The sequence below is a fragment of the Lithobates pipiens genome, unplaced genomic scaffold, assembly GCF_037356315.1.
Source record: "Lithobates pipiens isolate NorthernLeopardFrog02 unplaced genomic scaffold, aLitPip1_a1.2 Scaffold_10, whole genome shotgun sequence".
Lineage (NCBI taxonomy): Eukaryota > Metazoa > Chordata > Amphibia > Anura > Ranidae > Lithobates > Lithobates pipiens.
In genome coordinates, this window is record NW_027507686.1 from 75,636,954 (window position 1) to 75,658,061 (window position 21,108).

A 21,108-nucleotide genomic window follows, 5' to 3' on the forward strand; every position below is an offset into this window, starting at 1 on the left:
GGGAGGAGGCATGAGAAGGGCCGCCGGATCCGGAGGCGGACATGGTACATCTGGGGGGGAGAGGCGGATGGGGAAGGAGAAGAAGGGGGGGAAAGGGAAGGTGGCGGGGGACGGGAAGGGGAGGCAGGGAGAGAGGAAACAAGGGGGGAGGGAGGGGAAGGGGTGGGAACTGGGGGAGGGGGGAGGATGCTTCTTAACAGAGGGCTTTTTTGGTTTAGCCTGAACCTCTGCTGGATTTCCTACCATCGTCCCATCGGGCACAGAACCAGACGGGGCCGGGGAACCTGCTGACATACCCACCCCTGCAGTACCCGCCCCCTGCTCATGCCTGGGGGGTCTGACCCTTTGAGGGAGGGGGGCGCCCTCAATCTGTGACCCAGAAGGATTGGGGCCCCCACTTTGTCTAGGGACCTGCCCACCCTCCGGGCCTGGAGCACTCTCCTCAGCCTGGCACCCCCTAAAAGCTTTGGGGCAGCGGCTGAAGGGGTGCCCCATTTCCCCACAGAGGTTGCAGACTATAAGTCTGCACCCTCGGGTGAGTGGCCGAAACCATTACACCTCACGCAGCGAGGCATAGTGCAGTCCGCTCTAAGGTGCATGGGACTGCCACATTTGAAACAGCGACGGGGCTGGCCAGGGTAGAAGACCAGGATCCGGTCTCTCCCTATAAACGCACTCCCGGGTACATGCGCCACGGTGTTGTTGTGGCGCTTGAGCCGGATCCTGACCAACCAAGCACCTGTCCAGACCCCGCGCTCGTCCAAATTCTTCCTCAACCCTGTCTGGAGCTGCCCATACCGCGCCAGCCAGGTTGCGATGCCCTCAGGAGGAAGGGACTCGTTTCTAACCAAGACGGTCACGTTCTTTATCTCCTCCTGCCTCGAAAGAGGTACTACACGGAAACTTTTCCACGGATCTGACTTCCTGACGATCTCGTACAGGGTCAGGAAAAGTTCCATAGAGACCACGGAGACGAAGCTCACATCGAACTCCTTGCTGTTCGCAGGATGTATGACCGCGAACAAGTCAGAAACCTTGAAGCATAATCCCAGCAGGTAGTCAATTACTTGACCCCTACTGGGACACGCGGCCGTCCCCTCCCACCTGAGCTGCACCACATTCCGCCTGCGCCTCTCCGGACCCCCCGTTCCACTTGACCATGCCTGTGCCCCCTGGAGCTGTTCCTCAGGGGGGGCCCTGAAGTTCTGGGCACCAAACTGGCCATACAGGGGGCCCAGAGGAACAGAGGAACCTGCCACCTGGGCAAATGAGCGCCCAGCTTTCAGGGCACCTAAGAGGTTTGCCTCTTCCTGCGTGCCCAAGATGGGATTCGGGACTGTGGGGGAAGGGTCAGACCCCTGCTGAGATGAACCCATGGGCTCTGACGGAGCAGCACACATCCCCCCACTCCCACCCTCTATCCCTCCCCCAACAGGTGCCTTGCTCCCAACACCTCCGCAGATGGAGATGTAGCCACACCCCCCACAACGGCGGGGGCCCGAGAGGAAGCCACTTCCATTCCCCGTGCAAACCTGCCGCTGGGACCCCTCCAGTTCCCTGATGAAGTCCAAGGCCGGGCATTCTCCCCTTAGTTCCCCCATAGGGGACTCCCCCCAACTTGTCTGTCCACCGGGTAAAGCTCCACTGGAGGATTCTGGGGTACCCAAGGCAGTAGCCACCAGAGGAGCCCCCGAAGCCCCTACCTAACCCAGAGGAGCAGGAGACTTGGTTACCGAGGCCCGGGGTGTCCCCACCTCCTCAGTACATTCTTTCACAACCTCCGGGGTCACTGCAAGTGGTACTTCCGGTTCACGGAGGTCACTTCCGGCCGCACCTCCGGAAACAGGAAGTGACACATCCACCCTCCCTGGTGTCTGCAGAGGATGTTTGTCCAAGGTGTTTTTTCTGAACACAGTCCGCACTTGCCGACACCTCCCTCTCACTACATGCAGCCGCGGCGGGGGCCGCCATTACGGCCGGCACCCCTCGCACTGTCTCAGATGCTGTGGGCTTGACCAGGGCCACTGGGGGGCCCCGCACAGCATGGCCCCTAGCAAGGACCACCACCAGCTTCCTTCCATGCTTTTCCATCCGACTTGCCTCTCCCCCGGAGCTTCCCTGTGCATCATGGGGTTCCCTACCCGGATCTATCTGCTCCACAGCCTCTGGCTGAGCAGGTGAAACAACAGGGATCCGGGGACCCTCCGCACTTACGGCTCCGGGGGCCACACTCACCCGGCTGGTCTCCACCTCGGGGCGCTGATCTTCCTCACCCATCGAGACTACATCCTCCACCGGGGTTCGCAGCTTCTCCTCCATTTCCAGCAACGCTTTCTGGTAAGAGCCTTTTCTCCTAGCTGCCTGGGATCCCTCCTGGCTTGCTCTCAGGAGCTCTTTTTTCACTTCGGAGAGGAAGCCCTTCTCACCAACTCCACGTTCGCAGAGACCGCCCAGCAGCCGCCACAGGTCTCTGCACTCATGTTTCAGTCCTTCAATGGCCTCCCGGTACTCCCCCCTTCTGCTACTGGCTGAGCGGTCTCTGCGATTTCCGCAGGTCCGCTAGTCTCTCAGACTTTATCACATAGGCCAACGTGGCCTTCTGCAAAAGGGCTTTGATCCTTGACCGACGCTTCTGCATCCTTCCAGGGTCCTCTCCCGGCTGGGCCCGGATCCAATCCAGCAGCTCAAACTGTGTTTGCAGGAACAACCTCTCCTCCCTGGAGAGGTCTTAAACCCCAGGGGGATGAACCATGGGCCCAGGCCGGGAAGAGGGCCCCGAATCTGGGCTGGCCAACGCCATCAGCTCCCTCTCCTCCTCCACCTCTCTGGAAGCTCTCACAGTCACAGGACAGGTCAGAGCACGCAGCCAGCACGCACAAGCTCCTACAACTGACTGCAAGCTCTATTTAAAAAGAGCAAGATAGCTAGCTACATAGGTGGATATAACGTTGTATTCTGCGGTCAGGGCACGCAGACAGCACGCACAATCTCCTACAACTGACTGCAAGCTCTATTTAAAAAGAGCAAGATAGCTAGCTACATAGGTGGATATAACGTTGTATTCTGCGGTCAGGGCACGCAGACAGCACGCACAATCTCCTACAACTGACTGCAAGCTCTATTTAAAAAGAGCAAGATAGCTAGCTATATAGGTGGATATAACAGTGTATTCTGCGGTCAGGGCAAGCAGACAGCACGCACAATCTCCTACAACTGACTGCAAGCTCTATTTAAAAAGAGCAAGATAGCTAGCTATATAGGTGGATGTTTTTATTAAATTTGACTGCTACCAAACATAACTTATGACATAACAAACTTTACAAGGTTACATAACAAAAGTAATTTAACATTAACTAGAACTTAATTACTTAGCGCCACTTTGCTTACATAACGGAGACAAAATAAGATCTCGTACTTGGTCATCAAACATACTGTCAAAGACCTTATCCCAGTCACTACGCTCCTTCTTTTTCTTCTTTTTCTTACCAATAATTTTACTACTACAACCAGGTATAGGACCTTTTTCCTCACCCAAACCTTCCCTTCTTTCTTTATCCTGAGCTGCACCAACCTCCATTTCCATCACCTTACTATTCCCCCGCTCATTCCCCGATACTGACGAATCTGAGGATTCAACCCCTTTACCTGGAAGATGACACGGAGAGAGAGAAGCCGGGCCAGGAGATCTAAGGGGGCTCCTACTCCGGGAGGAGCTCCTTACCGGTTCCGGCTTCTGACGTATCGACCCCCTTCTCAAAACCCTTCCTCCCCTCCCCTCTGCCGGACTCCGTCCCCGACGGGCCAACACTTTGCCACTTGGGGTACTCCCAGCAAGAGGAGGAGCAGGAGAGATACTTTTGTCCCCAGAAACCTTCGCTGTAGAGGCATCCTCAGGACAAGCTACACCTTCCATTGGTACATTCAATTCGGATGACCCCCCCACCTCCAGGCACATCAGCAGTACCAGGGGTCTCCTCAACAAGAGGGGTTTTAGCTGCCCCTGAAGGTTCTCTCCGTGCCTCCTCGGCCACATTCTGTCTTTCACCCACATTTCCCCTTCCGGGCCTATGGGGGGGGGCTTCCCCTCTGGATTGACCACCAGACGGGCCATCACCCCTATAGGCCTTAGGACACCTACTAAAGGGGTGACCCATTTGTCCACACAGGTTACAACAAATCAGGCCGCAAGCTTCACCAGAGTGACCAAACTTGTTGCACTTTATGCATCTCACTACTGTACAATCCGCACTTAGATGGGTCGGACATCCACATTTGAAGCACCGCCTGGGTTGTCCTGGATAGAACACCAGGATTCGGTCCCTTCCAATAAACGCACTACCGGGAACATGCGCCACCGTATGCCCAGCTCTCCGCAACCGAATCCTGGTGTTCCACGCCCCAGTCCAAACCCCTCGCTTATCTAAACTCTTGCTCAGGGGACACTGCAGTTGACCATGCCTACTTAGCCATGTTGCAATGTCCTCTGGCGGCAAACTTTCGTTCCTCACCAAAATTGTTAGACTCTTCACATCCTCCTGCCGACTCAGAGGGATGATCCTGAAGCCTTTCCAGGGATCCGTCCCCCTAATCAAGCCAAAGGAAGTGATGAAAATTTCCATAATCACAACATTGGTAAAGCTTAGATCAAAATCAGGAGATCCCGCGGGGTGAATGACCGCAAAGATCTCGCTGACCTTGATGCCTAATGACAAAACCATGTCAACTACCTGACCTCTACCGGGGCATTGACCCTCCCCCTCCCATCTCAGTTGCACCACATTACGGCGCTTGCGCTCTGGACCACCTGTACCCCGAGACCACGAATTGGCCCCGGAGAATTGGTCAGTCGGGGGGACACGAAAATTACCGGCACCAAACTGATTGTACAGGTGGTCCAGAGACACATTTGAACCAGCCACGTTCGCATAAGAGCGCTTCTCCCCTAGCGCATTTAGGAGCCTGACCTCCGGTGAACCCCTTAAAACAGGCCTGGGGAGGACACCCCCTCCACAGGACCTGAATGAGCGGCACCAACCTCCTCAGTTTGCCTATCACCTTCTACCTCCATATTTTCTTGCCGGACTACTGGAGAGCTCACCTCCAAGTCTTTCAATGGCTGGTCACATATGAGAGCATCCAGGCTGTCCAACTCACCCACCTCAGTATGTGCCCCACAGGAATCCACCTCAACCTGTCCCTTATTGTTCTGCTGGGACTCCTCCAGATGTTTGATATAAGCCATTGCCGGACTGTTGTCCCCTAGATCACCCATGGGACAATCACCCCATGCTGACACCTGGCCAGGTTGAAAACTATCAGGCTCTTCCATACAGGCATCACTGACTCCACCCACTTCCTCCCGCTGGGCCGTTTCGCCGGAAGTCACCGACTGGAAATGCTCCATGCGGTCAACTTCCGTTTCCGGGCAGCGCGTCACTTCCGGCGCGACCACAGCTTTCCCACCCATAGAAACCGCGCCAGTTTTTCCCGCCAAACATTCTTTTACTTCCTGTTTGTCACCACCTCCTCTCCCAACGCAGGAAGACGGCGTCTCACTAGGCTGTGCCGCCATTACCTTACTGCTGGCCGTTACTGTATTCCCTACAGCAACGGCCATGCTGGCTTGAACCTTTTTCCCACCCTCACCCTTGAGTCCTTTCCCCTTGCCCTGGGACCGGCTTGCGGCAGCCGACAAAGCCACTGACGGCGTGCCCTGCCCGCAAACACCGGCTGGGTTCACCAGGGGTTGACAAGGTAAGTTCATTGTCTTTTTATCTTCCTCTAGTCTTTTAAGCTGTACTACCAAGTTTTGCTTCACCCTCAGACCCTGGCTCGGTACTGCTTCACCGGAGTCTACCATTACCACCGGGATCACAGCCCTGCTTGCAGGCTGAGAACCCCCAGGTTTACCAAGACCCTCCACAGTGTTACCTGAGCCCATGGTCATAGGTTTAGAGTCCATCACGCCATCTGGGATTTGTTTCACCCTCTGACCCTGGCTCACAACCGCATCACCGGAGTTCACCGCTACCACTGGGATCACAGCCTTGCTTGCAGGCGGAGTACCCCCAGGTTTGCTGGGACCCTCCGCGGTGTTACCTGAACCAGTGGTCGTGGGTTTAAAGTTCATACCATTTCTCTCCACAACTGTCTCTTTTGAAGTCAAAACATTTGGTTCCTTTTCCTCTTCTGCTGACACCTCATCTTCTGAAAGGTCCGCCGCCTCTATCATGGGCTCCACTGTCTGCGAAAGACGTTGTTTATGGCGCCTTACCACCTTGGACCCTCCATCTACATCTGCCTCTCCACGGGTGTCCTCCATAGAGGGATCTCCCATCTCTCCTTCAGGCGTTGCGGCTATGGTTAAACGCTGCTTGCGGCGTCTTCCTGCTTGAGAGCCTTCCTCACACGCCACTCTCATGACCTTATCTATGCCCAATAAAAAGTCTTTCTCGCTTGAAGCACTTTCAATTAGGTTTGACAAAAGCCCACTAAGCATGTTACACTGCTTTTTCAGCCCGTCTATGGCAGCTTTAAAATCTGGTCTCTTTCCGACACCCGATCTGTCGCGTCTATTCCTCAGCTCGGCCAAAATTTTCATTTTTTCCCAGTAACAGCGAGAAGCCTTTACCATTAAGCTCTTGGCTTTCCTTTTCCTCTCCGCAGATTTCTCCACGTCTTCTCCTGGCTGTCTCAGAGACCAGTCAACCAAGTCAAGCTGGTTTTCTAAGTACAGCCTCTCCTCCTTAACGAACTCCTGGAGCTTTAGGGCACCACGCCTTTTCTCAGGCTGAGAAACAGCCACCTGGCCTGGGCTGACTGAAGCCATCAGCTCCCTCTCCTCCTCCACCACTCTGGAAGCTCTCACAGGTCAGAGCATGCAGCCAGCACACAGAAGCTCCTACAGCTGACTGCAAGCTCTATTTAAAAAGAGCAAGATAGCTAGCTATATAGGTGGATATAACGGTGTATTCTGCGGTCAGGGCAAGCAGACAGCACGTACAATCTCCTACAACTGACTGCAAGCTCTATTTAAAAAGAGCAAGATAGCTAGCTATATAGGTGGATATAACGGTGTATTCTGCGGTCAGGGCACGCAGACAGCATGCACAATCTCCTACAACTGACTGCAAGCTCTATTTAAAAAGAGCAAGATAGCTAGCTATATAGGTGGATATAACGGTGTATTCTGCGGTCAGGGCACGCAGACAGCATGCACAATCTCCTACAACTGACTGCAAGCTCTATTTAAAAAGAGCAAGATAGCTAGCTATATAGGTGGATATAACGGTGTATTCTGCGGTCAGGGCACGCAGACAGCACGCACAATCTCCTACAACTGACTGCAAGCTCTATTTAAAAAGAGCAAGATAGCTAGCTATATAGGTGGATATAAAGGTGTATACTGCGGTCAGGGCACGCAGACAACAACCACTACAGAAGAGCAAGAATGCAAAATCGGCCGATAATGAACGGTGTATACTGTGTTGAAGGTACACAGAACACCCACTAACTCCTACAGACGCCAACACACTACACAAGGCCACCGCGCTGGTGGCCTTATATAGTGTGGGGTGTGTACTACACAGCCTGAGCTATGATTGGCCACAGGCATCCTGCCTGTGGCCAATCATGGCTCTCCTCGCTGCCAGCACTGTGATTGGCCAAGCATGCGGGGTCACAGTGAATACTTGGCCAATCATGAGCCAGCAATGCACTGCGATGGCGCAGTGCATTGTGGGCTGTGAGCGCCACACGAATTTGGCGCGAACGGCCCATAACGTTCGGTATTCGCCAAACGGGCGAACAGCCGATGTTCGAGTCGAACGTATGTTTGACTTGAACACGAAGCTCATCCCTAGCCACAAGTGAAAACTAACAGAAATGTACAAATCTCTGTACAATCATGGTAGTGTTAATTAACCCCTTTTCACGATATCGCTGCTCAGTGATATACAACCCCCATTCACCACCTAGGTCAGGGGTCCTCAAACTACGGCTGCCCCCTTAACATCGCAGCACTTCCCTTCCCCTCTGCTACCTTAATCACACAAGAGGAAAAACCTGACCGGTCCGGACAAAGGGTGGGACTTTTTGGGTTAAGAAGTGGGTGATTGTTTACTAGGCAGCGGGGCGGTCCCAGCAATCAGTCACCTCCCTTGAAAAGTCTTGCCCTTTGTCCAGACCTGTCATGCTTTCTTCTTGTGTGATTAAGGTAGTAGAGGGGAGGGTGCAATGTTATAGAAGGGGCAGTGTAATATCGCTGGTCTCTGGAGGGATTGGTGTTGGGGGAATCTGTGATGGGGAAGTCTGTGATGGGGAAGTCTGTGATGGGGAGAGTCTGTGATGGAGGGCTCTGTGATTGGGGGGAGCCTGTGATGGGGGGATCCGTAATGAGGGAGTCTGTGATGCGCTAGACTGTGATGGGGGGCTCTGTGATGGAGAGGAGTCTATGATGGAGGGCTCTGTAATGGAGAGGAGTCTGTGATGGGTGCTCTGTGTTGGACAGCAGTCTGTAATGGGGGGATCTGCGATCAAGAGGAATCTGTGATGGGGGATCTGTCATAGAGAGGAGTCTGTGATGGGAGATCTGTGATTGGGGGTGGGAGGCTGTGATGGGGGGAGGCTGGGATATGGGGATCTGTGATGGGGAGGGTTCTGTGATGAGGGGATTCTGTTTATATTATTAATATGTTTATGTTGATTAAAACTGTTCTTTATTTTAAATATTGTATTTTTTTACTGTTTTTTTGCACCACAAATAAGATGTGTGCATAGGAATTTGTTCATATTTTTTTCAAACTATAGTCCGGCCCCCCAACAGTCTGATGGATTGTGAATTGGCCCCCTGTTCAAAAATTTTGAGGACCCCTGACCTAGGCGGTTAGTGACAGTTTTATTTAAGCCCCCCTTTCCTTATTGGTGAGCAGTGGCCATATTAATTACCCCTCCCCCATTTATGGTCAGTGGCAGTGCTGTTAAGCTGCTCCCCCCAAACACATACATTAGTTGCTAGTAGTCAAAGGGGTTAAGGTGTGCTTTCCTTCATCACTGGGGAAGCTTTCCAATTGGATGCTGCAGCTCCATGTGACTCTAGCAGCCATTTTGGGTCAAACAGAGCCTATTTAAGGCCCCGACTCCCAGGCTTGGTGCACATTTTTCACGTGTGGATAGTGGTAGGAACAGGTAACCCATCTGACAGGGACAGTGATTAGTTGCAGGGAGAGGTTCCAGATGACTTGGGAACTGAAAGGGACACGCCATTCTACCAATTTGGGTCTGGACCAGCCAGGCCGCATGCAGTCCCTCAAGACAGAAGCTGCCGGCACATCTGAGACCTGCTCTGCTACACGTTGCTGTTACTTGCAGTGAGTGTTCTGGGTCGGGTGCCTTAACACCGGGTCTGTTGTGAATTACTCTAATGATTCTGAATTATTGCATAAGTTATACATTTTGTTCTTTGCGACCGGAGTCTGTGTAATTACTACCGCCACACTACGCTACACCTCTCCACAAACAGAAAACATTTATACTCACTTTCTGATTTTACCTAGGCTGGCTCAGGTTAGGTGGGTGCAGTGATCAGAGAGTGGCTAACTCATTTACAGTATCTAAACTGCCAAGTCCCTGTCTGCACACACTAACATTGCAAAATGAGGATGGAAAAGCAGGTTGGCAGAGAACAGGACTAGCGGGTACAGCAAGAGGCAGGATTACTGAGCAGCGCTACTCTTTACCTCCTAAAGAACACAGGTATGATGCCCAGAGCTTTCTAGTGTAGCTGCTTTGTTTATCTGGACAGATGCTCTGGGGAAGGGGTGGGGGGGGTTTGTACCCCCATATCTCCTCCAGTATGTAATATGTACCCCCCCGGGGACAAAAATTAGTCTTAAGCATAGGCTACCATCAGGTTTGAAGATTTGACATTTTATGTAAGAACAAATATGATAGTCTTAAAGGTCCAAAGAAGCTCACATCAGTTCCTCTAGCAAAGTTGCCAGTCCAGGTTTACAGGCTTGATACAGCTTTCATCTAGTAAAGGTCTCTAGATGCTTGTTATGGCAGTTGTTGCTACCCCATAAGCTGTCTTGTTATTGTACCAGTCTATGATTGTATCAAACAACAGTTATATAATATATATGGGTGCTAGGGATGAACTTATTAAGTTTGGACCGAACACTGGCCATTCAGAAATGCCTCTGAACTTCAAACCTTTGAGGGGCGTTCAGCGCGGACAAACATGACAGCTTCCGGGTGTCAATGGTTGCTAAGGAAGCATCTGGTGCACCTGCTACATCCTTGCCAAACACAGCCCCCACCTGTCCCATTCACTTACTTGGGTGTAAAAGTTCGGGTGTTTTCAATTCCAGGTGAGGTGGGCTACATATATTTACCTTGATGAGTAGTAAGGCATTTATCTTATGTAAGTTTATTTAAAATAAAGGCTCCAGTAATGAAAATCCACCCCTAATGGGCCAATATAGTAGGTATTTTCCCAGCTTTAGAGTCATTACGCCTTTCACATATTTTGATGTTTTATGAGAAAAATATGGCTGATTCTTGCCAAATGTTTACACTATATTCTTTTTATAATATTCCCAAATATATTAGATTGCAAACACCAATGAACAGGACTTCCATGTGTTTATTTTTAAATGTTAAAAAAAGAGAGCTCTCTATGCATTGTACAAGTGTACTGCTAGGGACCAGTGCTGTGTAAAGATGTTGCAAGGGAAGAGCAGCAGTGCAGAGAATTAACTTTTTCACCTTTCCAGCTAACTACTCTGTCCTTAGTAGCTTAGCATCAACGAATCTTTCCTGGCAGTATAAGATCTCAGGGAGTCGGTGTAAATTCAAAGCCCTCACACCTTCTTCATTACTACTGCAAGCAAATGGTCTAGTAGTCAGTAAAAATAAACAGGAGTTGTAGTAGCAATAATAGCCATAATGATATTTTCCTCCTGTGCTCCTGCACAATGATTGTTTTTTTTGAACTACAAACTTCAACAGTATTAACAGTTCTTAATTAAAGCTGATCTCTATGTTAAATATTCCTTTAAATAGTTCTCTTGGGCCAAAATAACTATTTACTGCACTAACAGGTGCGCTGTATAAACTGTATGATGCCTCAGCTACATAAAGTATTACATTGCTATGTTCCAGCAGTGGGACAGGGACTTCCTTTTTTACTCCTGGAATAAAAATAGGATTGACGATTCACCAGAAGCTTTGTACTCTTTGAATGAATACAAAGCTTCCCCAGATTGGCTGTGGCGTTCGTGATGTCATGCACCTGTCTCTCCGCCTCAGTCAATTAGCGGAAGTTTTCAATTCATTCATGGAATACAAAGCTTCTTGTGAATGGCTGAGTAGTGCTTAGCCCAACTTTGTTTAGCTTTCATCCCTTTTCTGAAATACAGCACTGTATACCGTAGGTAGCTGAGGCTGCATACAGTTAACGCAGCATTCCCAGCAAGAGCATCTGTGCAGTAAATAGTCCATTTTGACCACCTTGGGCCAAACTATTTAAAGGGACATTAGGCATGGAGATCAGCTGTTTGCTACACAAAAAAAGTAAGCTGAAGCTGTGGCGAACAACAACTCTGAAGACTCATCTCATACATCTGACATCAGTTCCTTTAGACTGAAGTCTTCACAGGGCTGTCGGGGTCAGTACTAAGGGCAGCCTCTCCAAACCTTCCTGATACAGTACTGGACATGTATTTTCACATGCTCACAGGTTTTCTACATTTAATTTGACTCAATTACCTACCTGTTCTCTCCCTTAGCTATGGCTGTAATTTTGCCACTGGAGGGGGTACTTCATTTTGTATATGAAGAGACTTATTTTTTTAAGCCAGGTTACCTTAATGTGTGATATTTGCCTTATAGTTTACTTGGAAAAGTCATGTTAGTAACAGGCTCTTTCTCTCCTATACTAACAGAAAAACTTCTGATGACATCATGTTAGATGACGAAACACGTAAAGCTGGAATTCACATTGTGCTACGCCTCATCCTGGTGGAACACACGCTGACTCTGCTGTGGGTCTCAAGGCTTTCAACATCTCCGTCTGTCTATTGCGGTGGTTTGCAAAGGAGGATACTCTGTTTTACTTGCAATTCACCCTCCCTTCTAGATTGTAAGCTCTAACAAGCAGGGCCCTCTAGTCCCTCCTGTATTAATTTGTATTGTAAGTGTACTGTCTGCTCTCATGTTGTAAAGTGCTGTGCAAACTGTTGGCGCTATATAAATCCTGAATAATAATAATAATAATAATTGTAGCCATTGAGGCTTTTAATAAAATACCTTATGGTGTCACACTATGAGGAGACCGCCCTCTCTTATTTCTCTCCTGCACCGCTGGTGCTATCCCTTTTGGAGCCACATTTCATCCCAAGGAGAGCATTAATTAGAGAAGCAGCCAAGAGACCCATAGAAACATTTGAGGCGCTGCAGAGATACACAGCTCAGCAGTGCTCGGTGAAAATTGAGCTTTAAATTGTAATGCTGTTAGTCCCCATTCACACCTCAGTGTTTTTGAGCTTGAAGCTCCAAAATGCTGGTGGAGAAATTAGTTTAAAGACTCTAGGAGAGTGGGGAGACCCCACAAGCACTTATGATCCTTTCTGCCATATAGTAGTAAGCAATCTGCTCATTTCTCTAAGCACGTCACCTTTATATTAGCATTGATTTACCTATTGGTCTAGCATCAGGTAACAGCTGCAAACTGTCCTGACTAAAATAAAAATTGCGTCTACACCCTCCTTCAACAACTAAAATGTGCATCGATAGATAAATGTAGGGGAGCGCCTATTGCATCATGCAAACATTTGAAATCTTCCATTTTAATTATTTGGCAGCTCAGGTATCACTTGCTAAGAGGGAGGAACTACATGCAGAACATACAAAACCTACATATAGGTATGTTATTTAGTGGGCATAATGGTTTCTTTCCATAGTACACGTAATAGGGTTGCACTGTGTAGCTATTCTAGACACATTTGAGAAGCCATCAATATGCTGATACTCAACAACTACTGACCTATGCTCTAGAAAAGTATTTAGGAAGTAGTAGAGTCCAAATTATCAGTGGTGAAACTGAGATTATTTCCTCTATATTTTTATCTTAGGAAATTTGAACTGTAAAAAGATGGCAATTAGTCTAAGACTTTCCGACATAGGAAAGAATAAATCAATGTATTCACTTCCTCTTTCAGAGGGAAAAAAACCTGCAATGTTTTTGTATTATCCAGTCCCTGGAATATGCAGGAAACTCTACAGTGCTGCATTCTGGAAAGTAATTTCCCTTAACGTGCACCTCCACAAAGCAGTCTTTAGATTTCTCTACAAAATGCAGCCAGACTCATAGCTGTACATTTCATTCAGTCTGACACTCTCATGTTTCTCTTCAATGTTTACTGACAATTTTGTCATGGAGGTGTGGATTTCCAATGCCTAAAATCCAACTTAGAGTGGAACAGACTGTTAAATCATTTTTACTTTCTGCTTTCTCACGGTTTAAGAACCTTTCACAGAGAGACTTCAGCTGTGCATTTTGTCATCATTCATCCATTGACTGTGAAAAGATACAAATAGGTAGAACTACTGATACTGTACATATATTTGTTCTGGGTTAATTACCTGCCAAATAGTGAAACCAGAATAACCATGGTCAGATCTTTGATCGGGCCAAGACTTACAACGCCCAAGCTGCCTAGCCACCCAGGCTATTATAAAAATTCAGTGGCACACCAACACTTCTCTGCTTGTGCCATTTATTTAGGCACTATTAGTGTAGTGACCAATATAAACCTTGCAATTGTGACCCCCTTCACATTCCCTTTCCACTTTTGTTACTGTGCCCATGTGCCGATTTTCAATTATAGTGTGTGTCATAATACGCCAATTCTCAGCACACTTTTGTTTATGGGCTCACATTAAAGGCCTATCACAACATAAGGATACGGACGTGCTGTAGCATTTTTTGGGTGAAAAAAAGGCAGAAATCCTCTGCCAAGCATAACCTTTCCAGCTCAGCTAATGCCCCATACACATGATCAGACATTCCAACAACAAAATCCATGGATTTTTTTAGACGGATGTTGGCTCAAACTTGTCTTGCATACACACAGTTACACAAAGTTGGTCGGAAATTGCCAAACGTCAAGAACACGGTGACGTACAACACGTACGACAAGCCGAGAAAAATTAAGTTCAATAGCCAGTGCGGCTCTTCTGCTTGATTTCGAGCAAGCGTGACACACTGGCTATTGAACTTCATTTTTCTTGGCTTGTCGTACGTGTTGTAGGTTACCGCGTACGTCACACGATCAGAATTTGCGAAAACGGATTTTTGCTGTCGGAAAATTTGAGAACCAGATCTCAAATTTTGTGTGACGGAAATTCCGATGGAAACTGTCCAATGGAGCCTACATATGGTCGGTATTTCCGACAACAAGCGCTGATCGACCATTTTACGTTGGAAAGTCCAACCGCGTGTACGGGGCATAAGCCTCAGTTTTGTAGCTTCCAGCTGTCATCCATTACATACAGTTAGATCAACAAGTTCATCAGGGCCAGAAGAAACTGCTCCACACAGGTCAATTTTTTTTCGGGAGTGTAGAGTAGTCTCCAGCAGGCTTAAAGGGGTTGTAAACTCTTGCTTTTGTTTTTTTAAATGACAAACATATCATACTTACCTCCACTGTGCAGTTCATTTTGCACAGAATGGCCCAGATCCTCATCTTCTGGGGTCCCCCAATGGCGCTCGTGGCTCCTCTCCGCATTGAGAAACCCCACCAGGAGAAGTGCTTTCCCTGGGGTTTACTGTGCGGTCGTGCTCCCAAGTCCAGCATTTGCGTCCATAGAGAAGGAATGACGGACTTGGCCCCGTCCACAAGTCAGTGAATAGCTGCACAGCTATCAATCTATCCAATCAAGAGCTTAGACCCCGGGCCTAGAAAGGGTGTGCGGGTCTACGGTGTGGGAACGAAGGGGCTCAGGTGAGTAAAATGGGGAGGCTGGTCAGTGGCAGAAGTTTTTTCACCTTAATGCAAAAACATGAGGGTTTACAACTCCTTTAACCACTTGCCGCCCGCCATATAGCAAAATGATGGCTGCAAAGTGGTTTCAATATCCTGAACGGATATCTTATAACTTCTTCACGATATTAAGCCACTGCACGCCCTCGGGGGCGCGCATCACAGAGATCATTGTTGCAGTGTGTCAGTCTGACCACAACACCGATCTAGGTAAAGAGTCTCTGATGGAGACTCTATACCATGTGATCAGCCGTGTCCAATTACGGCTGATTACGATGTAAACAGGAAGAGCCGGTGATCTGTCAGACGCGAGTAGAGGAGAGCCAATCGGCTTCTCCTCTGACAGGGGGGTCTGTGCTGATTGATTATCAGCGCAGCCCCCCCCCCCCAGGATGGCTGGACCATCAGGGATGCCACTAGGACCACCAGGGATGTCACCACCAGGTATGCCACCCTAGACCACCACGGATGCCAATCAGTGCCCACAATAGATGCCAATCAGTGCCCACAATGGGCATCACTGATTGGCAGGCGTTATTGTTTGGCACTGATTGGCATCCATCAGTAACATACATTACAGTACATCAGTGCCACCTATCAGTGCCCAGCCATGCCCATCCATGCCACCTATCAGTGCAAATCTGTGCCGCCTATCAGTGCCCATCCATGCCACCTATCAATGCCCATCCGTGCCACCTATCAGTGCCACTTATTAGTGCCCCATCAGGGCCACATATTAGTACCTATCATCAGTGCCCATTAATGCCACCTTATCAGTGCCACCTCATCGGTGCCCATCAGTGCCCCCTTATCAGTGCCTGTCAGTGCAGCCCCATCAGTGAAGGAGAAAACTTACTTATTTACAAAGTTTTGTAACTGAAACAAAAAAAATCTAATTTTTTTATTTGTTTAGCAGAAAATAAAAATCCCAGAGGTGATCAAATACCACCAAAAGAAAGCTCTATTTGTGGGAACAAAATGATAAAAATGTAGTTTGGGTACAGTGTAGCATGATTGCGCAATTGTCATTCAAAGTGTGACAGCGCTGAAAGCTGAAAATTGGTCTGGGCAGGAAGGTGTATAAGTACCCAGTATTGAAGTGGTTAAGGAGCGTGAATATAAAGAGCAGTGGATTTTCAAGGGGAGGAAATTGGCTTCAGACAAGGATCAGTTTGATCTGGTCAGCCAAAACTGCCATTTTAAATCTAGATTCCAATCCCAGTCAAGTAATAAAGTCAATTTTGTAACTTTCTCAGCAGAATACCATCAAATGATCGTCATTATTAGATAATATCTTCCCATTTTATATGCTGACAAAGACCTTTATACTATCCTTAGAGATGTAATTTCTTCAGTCAGCAGGCTCTATGGTCAGAACACCTGTAGATATTGTAGGAAGCATACAAAATGCACTAAAGTTGTATCACTTATTGCACAGAATCTATCCAGAGCGGTCCCCTAACTGCATGCGGTGTCTCTCAGAAGAGGGCACTTACTTTCATATGTTCTGGACATGCCCACGGGTGGCACAGTTTTGGATGGATGTCTTTGATCTTCTCAATACATGTCTACATCTGTCTGTCCCATGCACTCCGGAACTAGCATTGCTGGGCATACATCATGATGAATAAAGACCTAGATACACTAAACTTCTGATCTCCTACTTATTGTATTATGTGAAAAAAGAAATACTTTTCAAGTGGGCTTCCCCCTCCCCTCCTACATTAGCCTCATAGGAATCTAATATTAACGGGGTGCTGCCTATGTACAAATTGACATATATTAATAGAAACTGCCCCCGGAAGTATGACAAAATTTGGAAACAATGGTTGGAATGTTGAATTTATTTATGTGTATGTTTCTCTTATTGCATACATTGTCGTGTACCTGGCAGACTGCGCTGATTCTGTTTTCTTTCATGTTTTTTTTCCTTTTATTTGTTTTATTCTGTGTACCTTTATACTGAGTGGTGGACTCCCTCGGATTCTCTTTTGCTTTGTATCACTGTCTGTATACCTGTTGTCTATGTACCACTTATATGTTCAAATAAAGAGCAATCCTGCTTGATAAAAAAAAAGTTGTATCACTTACTACTGGTGGCAAGATGTATCTGATAAATTAATATATTAATTGTGGTTCTAAGTCAGTGGCTTACGTGATATAGTGTAATGCCTGTAAGATCCAATATGTGGGATGCACCATAAACCCCTTCAGGGTAAGGCCTCTTTCACACGGGGCGGATCAGTAATGATCCGCCCCGTGATGATCCGCTCGCTCAGCGGGGATCACTCCGTTGTCCCCGCTGAGCCGGCTGCGGACAGGGTGGTCTCCGCACACTGTGCAGGGACCGCCCTGTCAGCTCTCCGCTCTACTCTATGGGGATCGGATGAGCACGGACCGTGTGTCCGTGTTCATCCGATCCGCTCTGCAGACGGATAGAAAAATAGGATTTTCCTCCGTCTGCAGAATCGGACTGTTGCGGAGGCGGAGGAAATCGGGTGTCTGCGGATGTTCATCCGCAGACACCCGCTATCCCATAGGGATGAATGTATGCCCGTATTTCATCCGCAAACGGATGGATGAAATACGGACATATCATCCGCATGTGTGAAAGGGGCCGTAGAATATAAGAACACTTTAATGATACACATCATATGAATGCTAAAAATATAGTTAATGTTTTTTTTTTTTGGTGCAGAAGGGGTTAATAAACCACTCAGAGGGGGTAACACACACCACATCTTATTACAACATGAAGTATGGCGGATCTACACATTGCAAACGAGAGCACCATTCAGTCTGAACAATAGAATGGATATCAATGTATTCTTGAAGTATATTATATGATTATTTGAATTAATTAAATATGTATGATGCCATTATTAATCTATTTGTTTGTTATGAAGGCATGAGTATATTCTGTCAGTTCCATTTCATGGTTTGTTAATGATTTGTAATTTTTTTTAATCTGATAAGTTCCACCTCTGCAATTAATTATGGAGCAGCTACAGGATGATATAAAATTTTAGATTTTTTTACCTAAATACTATGCTAAGAGGAAGGCTGTTGTGGCCTAAAAGCACTAGCAGCTGTACACCGTGTTTTCATATTTAGCCAATAAGGAATTTGCAACAATGAGATCACTGAGCTGCCAGCTTTTATTTTCATGGATTAATATTCACTTACGGTACTTATGGTACCACCTTCAGGTGAATAGACAATGGCCAAAAAAAGACAGGAAACCCTCCAAGCTCAGCTAATCCTCATTTTTGTAACAAGCAATAAGGAACAGACACAAGGGAAGGGAAATGTTGTGAAGTACAAGGTGATATCAAAAAGTTTCAAGACTAGCTCTGTTTACAAATAAAAAAGTATTTTTATCTACATTTACACACTTCAAAATAGTCCCCTTGCAGAGCAATACAGTGCTCCTGCCACTTCTGGAATGTGTCCTTACTACAGCATCACCATAAACTTGCCAAATCATGTCAAACCTCTGTGGCAGATTTGCCCAGTTTCACGCAATTTTTTGTTTGCCCTTTGTTCTTACTTGCTGTCCATGATAAAATAGCAGAAGTGGTAACGCACGTGGTCAGAATAGCACCAGTTGAACAGCTCCCGATGTACGCAGGATAATGTTTTTTGGCACACTGACTTACTGTATCTCACAAAAGTGAGTACACCCTTCACATTTTTGAAAATATTTTATTATATCTTTTCATGTGACAACACTGAAGAAATTACACTTTGCTACAATGTAAAATAGGGAGTGTACAACTTGTATGTATAACAGTGTAAATTTGCTGCCCCTTCAAAATAACTCAACGCACAGCCATTAATGTCTAAACCACTGGCAACAAAAGTGAGTACACCCCTAATTTAAAATGTCCAAATTGGGCCCAAAGTGTCAATATTTTGTGTGGCCACTATTATTTTCCAGGACTGCCTTAACCCTCTTTGGCATGGAGTTTACAGGTTGCCACTGGAGTCCTCTTCCACTCCTCCATAACAACATTACGGAGCTGGTGGATGTTAGAGACCTTACGCTCCTCTACCTTCCATTTGAGGATGCCCCACAGATGCTCAATAGGGTTTAGGTCTGGAGACATGCTTGGCCAGTCCATCACCTTACCTCAGCTTCTTTAGCAAGGCAGTGGTCACCCTGGAGGTGTGTTTGGGATCATTATGTTGAAATACTGCCCTTGGGTCCAGTCTCAGAAGGGAGGGGATCATGCTCTGCTTCAGTATGTCACAGTATATGCTGGCATTCATGGTTTCTTAAATGAACAGTAGCTCCCCAGTGCTGGCAGCACTCATGCAGCCCCAGACCATGACACTCCCTCCACCATGCTTGACTGTAGGCAAGACACACGTCTTTGTACTCCTCCCCTGGTTGCCGCCACACACGCTTGACACCATCTAACCCATTAAGTTTATCTTGGTCTCATCAGACCACAGGACATGGTTCCAGTAATCAATGTCTTTAGTCTGCTTGTTTTAAGCAAACTGTTTGCGGGCTTTCTTGTGCATCATCTTTAGAAGAGGCTTCCTGCTGGGACAACAGCCATGCAGACTAATTTGATTGAGCGTTCGGCGTATGGTTTGAGCACTGACAGGCTGATACCCCCACCCCTTCAAGCTTTGCAGCAATGCTGGCAGCACTCATATGTCTATTACCCAAAGACAACCTCTGGATATGATGCTGACCACGTGCCCTTTCTGTTGGCATGCAAGGGGAATTCCTCAGCCAGGCAGTCACTTGCACTGGTGGTGCAGGCACGGAGGAGCTGGCTCCCTTCCATGCATCAGTGCCAGTGATGTCGACGGGGGGATGGGCAGCTAGTCATCTCGTCCCATGTGCGATATTTAGGGGGGGTTTAAAGCTCTTCCTCCACCATCCAGAGGGTCTGTGCTGCAGCTTATTGCCTCCCCCCAATCCCTACACCTCCAGTAAGGCATTCCTCTCTGCAGGCACCCTATTTCAACTCCCCCTGCTTTAGGACTACTGTGGTTCAGTCTGTCCCTCTGGTTCAGCCTGTGGAACAGCAGAGGGGTAGGGGCGGTGCTCAGAAGAGATAATCCATAGCCATGGGAGAGGTGCAGTGGCTGCTAGCTGACCTCCCAGCGGTGGGGATATCGAGGAGCAGCTGGATGATGGGGACTCCTACAATCTGCATTGTACTGTGTGAGAGAGGATGGGGATGTGAGTAGTGCAGGAAGTATGTGTCAGGTAGGTGAGTGTAATGGTCAGGTACGTGAGTGCATGTGTTAGGTACGTGAGTGCATGTGCCAGGTAGGTGAGTGTATGTGTCAGGTAGGTGAGTGTAATGGTCAGTGTATGTTGCACAGTATATTCTGAACACAATGCGTTCCTGAACTGTGTTCTGAGTGAATCTGGCAGAATTGTACATTTTTGATCCCTTAAGGCTCATTCAGAGAGATCATCAGTCCCATCCTCTGAACAGAGCCACTGGTAGGTTTAATATCTTCAGCCCTGAAGATTTTACCCCCTTCCTGACCAGACCACTTTTTGCGATTTGGCACTGCATCGCTTTAACAATTGCGCGGTCGTGCGACGTTGCACCCAAACAAAATTTACGTTCTTTTTTCCTTACAAATAGAGATTTCTTTTGGTGGTATTTGATCACCTCTGCGGTTTTAATTTTTTGCGCTATAAACAAAAAAAGAGCGACAGTTTTGAAAAAAATGCAGTATGAAAAAAAAATTTTTTTTTTAAAAATTCAATATTTTTTACTCTCCTGTGCAGGGGAGATGACAGATATCTGTTCATACGCTGTGGCCTAGAGTTGTGGGGAAGAGGCCCTTGTCTCCATCAAAATGGGGGACAAGGTGCTTTGGGATGGGGGGCATGTGGCCTGTTATGGCCCAGGAGGGGGAGAGGGAACTTGCTTGTTCTCCACTTTCATGACCTGCTGGGCTGCATTCTTGGATAAGGGCCTGGTATGGATTTTTACGTGTGGGTTCACCTCAAAATCTATACCAGACCAAAGGGTCTGGTATGGTCTTGGGGGGGGGACCCCACACCATTTTTTCATTTCTGTGT